This window comes from Eubalaena glacialis, chromosome 1, assembly GCF_028564815.1.
Source record: "Eubalaena glacialis isolate mEubGla1 chromosome 1, mEubGla1.1.hap2.+ XY, whole genome shotgun sequence".
Lineage (NCBI taxonomy): Eukaryota > Metazoa > Chordata > Mammalia > Artiodactyla > Balaenidae > Eubalaena > Eubalaena glacialis.
The window spans coordinates 14,451,059-14,458,385 of record NC_083716.1 but is presented as its reverse complement, the minus strand read 5'-3'; positions in this window follow the sequence as shown (position 1 = coordinate 14,458,385).

The window sequence follows — 7,327 nt, the reverse complement described above, 5'->3', positions numbered from 1 at the left end:
CTATTATGAAAAGTGTGCTACTTGGAAACTTCAAGTAGCCTTCTAGAGTAACTTGTAATTATAATGAATTGTGTTGATGTTATGTGCATTTTTATTGTATATAATTTAACAAGCATGTGATGACTATCTAATTATAGTTCACAAAGTAATAGTTTGCAGCAATATTTCCTCAGTAGAGGTTATACTTCCATATGAGATTCTTGTTTTATGTCTGCATACAAGTGGTATATTACTACAAAATGTGCATGCAAATAAAGCCTTACTAAAAAATATAGACTTTAGAAACATTATCTGTTTTAGAAACACATTTTCAAAAATTTGCAGAAAAAAATTACATGCCTTAAACCAATCAAGGTAAACAAGTCATTAAAATATTTTGTCCTATCAAACATTGTAAGAAATATTCTGACAATAATCATGAGAGAAAATCCATTATTCAAGAATAAGACAGGAAAAAAAGTAAATTTTTCTACCTCTGCAAAATGCGCTCAGTATGCTCCTAAATCATTACATCCTTTAAGCAGTAAATCAAAGAATGGGGGTAATAACAAAGGAAACCCTTTGGGCTCTACCTTCAAACTATATCCTGAGCCAACCCACTTCTCACCACCTCCATTGTTACCTTCTTGGTCCAAACCACCATCATCTTCACCTGGATCACTGCAGTAGCTTCCCAACTGGTCGTCTTGCTTCTGCTTTCCCTCTCCTACAGTCTGCAACAGAGCAGCCAGAATGACCCTGTTACAGCCAAAGTCAAACCAGGCTCCTTCTCTACTCAGAGGCCTCCACTGGCTTTCTTTTCTCTGAGAGGAAAAGCTGAAGTTGTTACAATGGCCAACAAAGCCTTACCCGCTCTGACCTCCAAGCACCGCTGTGACCTCATCCTGTGCTCATCCCACTCCCTCTCTCTGATCCTGCCATACTGGCCTTTTTGCTTTTCCTCAGAGATACGAGGCACACTCCTGCCTTGAGACCTGGGCTGACCTGTCCTTTTGCCCAGAGAGTCACTTAGTTATCTCCCTCACCTTCTTCGAGTCTCTGCTCAAATGTCACCTTCTCAATGAAGCCTCCCTGGACCACCCAAATTAATAGCAACCTTCTCTTCCAAGCAAATCCCAAATGCCCCAATCTCCCTTACTCTGCTTTGTTTCCCCATAGTACTTAAACCACATTTTCACATACTCTATAACTTACTTGTTTATTGTGTTTATTGGCGGCCTCCCCCACTATAATATTCAAGAGGGCAGGGTCTTTGTATTTTGTTTCGTTCATTGGTGTGTCACTAGAAACCAGGAGAGTACCTGTCACATAGCAACCACTCAAATATGAGGTGAATGAATGAATGAGTGCTAAGATTACTCAAGCACTTATCTTTGTATTTCACTCTTTCTTTGCTTCCCCAAAATAGCCACAATGCCAGCCTCCTTGAAATCTCAGATAATTTAAAGAGTTGTGCATTAAGAAATAGCCTAAAAAGTTATTTAAGAAATTATAGCCATGATATTCAAGGTTCTGACATTAATAATGAAATATTCATTATGGCATCTTGAAAGGTTCTCTGCCTTACTAAATTCTCAAAATAATTGATCATGTCAGGGACAAAATTAATTGAATTATTTTCTACTCTTGAATCAAGAATTCAACTGATTTGCTGTTTTTCCTCATTTTTGTTGTGCTGTCATATATAAGCACAGATTTGATTTTGTGATGAACTTTTAAAAGCTACTGTTAACTCCTCTATGTGACATTTTTCAGGCAGAGCTGCCATGATTTCAGTAAGCATCTAGGATTCACCAGTATCTGACCCTCGTTAAACATAATTGTTAAAGTATAATGAGTCTTCAACTCTCAGAATGATAATCTCTCTAGAGTAAGAATTTCCTTGAATGATATGAGATCAATGAAATCTAATGCTATTTTTTTTTTCTCAACAGATATTGACCATATGTCTACTATGTTAGACCTATGATAGATGCTAGGAGCCCAGAGATGAACAAAAGCCAGTCCTTATCCCAGAATGGTTTAGTCTGGGGAAGGAGACTAATTCATAGGTAATTGCCTAACAAGTCTATGACATGCTAAGTGCTATAGCAGATTCACTGAAAAGTGCTGTGAAAACATGGAAGAGAGAATGGTTTTCTTTTAATTCCTATATTATCATTGTAGATCTTTGTATTTTTTCACTTAAGCATGTTTGTTAAGCACCTACTAAGTTCCAGGCATTATGCTTGTCCTGTGGGATGCAGACATGAATAAGACACAATCTTCTGAGAGGTGCTGCTGATTATGTTATTCATGCCAATCCCATGCGTGTGGCTGAAAACATTGATTCTTGATATGCCACTTGGGAAAAATGACCAGTTGTAACTGGTGAAGCTTTTAGAGCATGCCTTTTCTGTGGCATAGTTACTGGACGCTCAATGTGCCAGGCACTGAGCTTGGTCTATTCTCTAATCACTACATATCTGCATGCCAGGGTGGACTGGCTATTATGAGTTCCAGGAAATATTTCAAGCAAAAAACCACCCGAGACTTGTAACTAGTCTTGTTCATAACCTCTCCTTTGTCTTGCATTTTTGCACAGTGTAACAAGGTTTATATAAAAAGGCTAAACGCTTCATAAATAATTTAAAATTTTAATGCTAATATGGTGAGAGTAAAAAATTATGAAAAACTAAGAAATACTTTCAGCCATCTTCTATGAACATTTAAAAACTGAGAAACTGACTCAGGATATCTGTGAATTGAATTGCTCATCACTTTAAGTTAATGGAGTAGCCAAAAAGACGAACTTGTATTACATTAAAGTTTATTATGAATCCTATGTACAATGATATAAGGGTATATTTAGCTATATGTGAGCATACATTTGCTCTTATAGCCATTAACATACTTGAAAAATGACAATAATAAAATTAACACAATATAGTACTTACTGTATACTAGATACTATTCATATAATAAGTAATTCAATCACCTAAATGACCCTATGAGTTAGGAACCATGGTTATCCCCATTTTACAGGCAAGGGAAAACACAGTGAGCTTCCTAGCCCAAGGTCACTGCTAATAAGTGGCATAGCCAGAATTTGAATCCAGGTGATCGGGCTCCAATCACCAGGCAACTCCTATGCTACATTTCCACACAGGTAAGACTGGCAGATTAGCCATGTTCGTTGTTTGACTCATAGCGTATTCCAGTAGGGCCTGTTTGTATTAAGTGAATGTTTGCACTCAGAAATGTGTTAGGTAATATTCCATTGTATATATGTACCGCATGTTCTTTATCCATTCATCCGATGATGGACAGTTAGGTTGCTTCCATGTCCTGGCTATTGTAAATAGTGCTGCAGTGAACATTGGGGTGCATATATCTTTTCAAATTATGGCTTTCTCCAGCCATAAAAAAGAATGAAATAATGCCGTTTGCAGCAACATGGATGGACCTAGAGATGGTCATACTGAGTGAAGTAAGTCAGAGAAAGACAAAAATCATATAATATCACTTATATGTGGAATCTAAAAAAATGGTACAAATGAACTTATTTACAAACAGAAATAGAGTCACAGATATAGAAAACAAATTTATGGTTACCAAGGGGGAAAGGGGGGTGAGGGATAAGTTGGGAGATTGGGATTGACATATACACACTACTATATATAAAATAGATAACTCGTAAGAACATACCGTATAGCACAGGGAACTCTACTCAATACTCTGTAATGACCTATATGGGAAAACAATCTAAAAAAGAGTGGATATATGTATATGTATAACTGATTCACTTTGCTGTTTAGCAGAAACTAACACAACATTGTAAATCAACTATACTCCAATAAAAATTAATTTAAAAAAAAGAAATGTGTTAGGGAAAAAATATACAAAGTGTATAATCCTGGTTTGGAAAAATTTTGCTTTTTTAAGTGTTTGTTAACTACCATCCCAAAGCATTAAAATATCAGTAGCTTTCAAGAGTGACTCAGTTTGTGCCTAACCAAAATATTACTAATGATGAAACAGCAAAACCTCAGAAATTTTAATTACCCATCACATAACGCAAGGCATACCCTGCTAATTATATCTCTTTATGTGAAGCTAGGAGTCTGAAGTATGGCACATTTACTAGGCAGAGCAGGAGAATTAAAGGTAGTGTGAGCTCCATCCTCTTCTGGACCTAGAACTTAAATACTGACTGATGTCATTTTGAACAAAACAGCTTAATATTTTATAGTGAGGTGACTTTGTAAGTGAAAAATTTCAGGAAGATTTTATGTGATTTTTAAAATCAACTTAGATGTTTGGAATTTGGATTGCTGCACTTTTATTCTTTGGCACATCAACAGGTAAGACTCATAATTTATTATAAGTTCTTTAAAATAGAGTATATTCACATCTAAAATGTAATTGACATGGACTTTGAAATATTGGCTCTGTTTATATTTTATTCTTCATAAAATTATCTAAGGAAAATGCATCAGTTTCATAATAATGAATCTGATGAGCATATGAAAAGCATCTATTTCCAATGAAGTCACTAGACAGTCTTGTACTGGGCCTCCAGCTCCATCACTTACTAGCCTTATGGCCTCGGTCAAGTAATTTGTCCATTGAAGTCTCAATTTCTTCACTCCTAAGATGAGTATGTAGCAGTAAATAAAAACATACATGTTTCCATTTTCAGTACCTGATTCACAGTAGATGCTCAATAAATGTTTGAATGAATGAATGATTAATTAATGCTGATTGGAACCTCCACATTGATTTTTTTTTTTCCATTTGGGTCATGATCTTACATATTAACTCAATATTCATTGACTTGTGCACTTTATACTGTGGACTCCTTATACATTACCTATGTAGTAGATGTTGGTTTCTTCTGTTCTTACCACCCTGGTTCAACATTGTAACTGTAAAATAAAAGTTAGTTGATATGTTTTAGCCAAAATAGAATCAAAGGATTTCAGTGTTTTTTAGTCCCTGCCCTCCAGCTCTCCTCTATGAGATGAAAAATAAAGGAGATGGAGCCATCGTTAGTTTTAGTATATGCCAGGAACTGTGCTCTATTTTCCATGATTTTCCTGCCCCAGGACAGTCCCAATTGAATGCTGAAAGCAGATTAATAAATTCCAAAACAGAATTAAGAAACGAGTGAAGTATGCCCTGGTCTACGTTCTTGTATTATCACATCTCTTCTCAGTGGCATCTCCTCCTTCTAGAGTTCAAAGTCCTTTTGCTCTCTCTGCTCACAGCCTACCCCTCAAAATCCTTTCTGAACAAGGATGCTAATACATTTTTTTAAATCAACAAATACAGTCACGTCTATGTGCCAGGCACTGTGTTAAGCTCTGGAGATACAGTTGTGATTGGTAAGTTCCCTAGAGCCCATCAGAAATATTTGCTTTTCAAATATTTGCTTTTCAATAGGGAGTGACTTCTGCTTAGAAGCTCATTGAATTAAGCACAAAGTAAAAAATGGTAGGTAGCAGAGAACTGAATGCAAATGGACTCTCACAAATTTAATAGACGCAATATAGGTAATAATACAAACACGATATAGACTCAATTTTTAAATTATGGCAGCTGTGTAATGTATATATGTGTGTAGTAGAAATATATATAATCTAAATTTCATATAACTATATTTTAAAAAATTTTTATCTGGCAGCTAACTCTCTCCTAGGTCCCCTTCTTAGACAGTTTAAATGCCATAATCAATCATAATCATTCCTTAGTGTGCACATTGGACTTCTCTGCTGCCCTTACTTCACTTGGCTTAACCATGACCCTGATTAAATTCAACACTTTGCAACTTTGTGACTGCACCTGTGCAGCTGAGTGTGCCTGGAGAAAAACACAACCCATGCTGACTGTCTCACTGTGAAATCATGGTTATTAAACTAAAGTGGACTATGAGTCTGCCAAGCCATCATATTCTACTTCCCTGGCCCTTTCATTTTCCCAGGCTCCTGGGTTATTTCATTTTTCTCCCCTCTTCTCAAACCGCCAATGCCTCCCTGCCCACCAACACTCTTGGCTGATGGTCTTGTTTCCTATTTCAATAAGAAAATAGAGGACTTCCCGGGTAGCTCAGTGGTCTGCCTGGCAATGCAGGGGACATGGGTTCAATCCCTGGTCCAGGAAGATCCCACATGCCGCGGAGCAACTAAGCCCATGCGCCACAACTGCTGAGACTGCGCTCTGGAAACCAAGAGCCACAACTACTGAGCCCACGTGCCATAACTACTGAGCCACGTGCCACAACTACTGAAGCCCGTGTGCTGCGACTACTGAAGCCCGAGCGCCTAGAGCCAGTGCTCCACAACAAGAGAAGCCACCACAATGAGAAGCCCCCACACCACAATGAAGAGTGGCCCCTGCTCGCTGCAACTAGAGAAAGCCCACGTGCAGCAACGAAGACCCAATGCAGCCAAAAAAAAAAGAAAAAAAGAAAATAGAAACAAAAAGAAGAGACCCTCCACAAATTCCCAGCACCACATCTATCCATCTACCTGCATATTCCTGTCCATACATTCTGCCTTCTTTCTTTCACAAAAGGTGAGCCGTTCAACAAAGGCCAACCCTTCCTTCTATGTGTTAGACTTCATCTCCCCTCACCTGCTTCGCCCCCCACTAGAGGACATTTTTTTTTTCCATGGGGGCCAGGACTATTTTTTTCACTGCTGAGTCCTCAGTGCTGAGAATAGTATCTGGCACATAATAGGCACCCAAATAAATATTTCTTGAATAAATTAATGAACATATTTTCCAGCTTTTCTATGTCATTGAAAAAGGCTGCTCATAGTATTATAGAGAAAAGACTCATTTAGAAAGTGGAAATTAGGAAAATATGAACTAATATGCCAATTTATATGATTTCTTAACCAATTAAAACTAGCTTCATGTAATGTGCCATATTTCAAATGCTCCTGTAAGGAACTTTTAGGTCAAAGAGGAAATAAAAACATTTCAATTGCAGAATATAGCAAAATATGACTCAAGAACTGAAGAAACTACAAAAAGAACAAGTAATGTTGAAGGAAGAATTTAATTAATACAAATAAAGCAGATGCCAATGCATTAGAAAAACAGGGAAAAAACCCAATATAATTGATAAATCTATGTGGTGGTCACTTCATAAAACTAAAAAAATAGAAAATGGTGATGGAAGTTTTAAAAAAACAAAGGGAAATAACCATGGGTGTGAAAGACATTAAAATGATTATATTTTGTATAAATTCATGCTAAGAGAATTGAAATTCTAGATGAAAAATATTACTCTTTACACCAAAGTAAATCCCAGATAGATGAACATTTAAAAGTAAAAGAG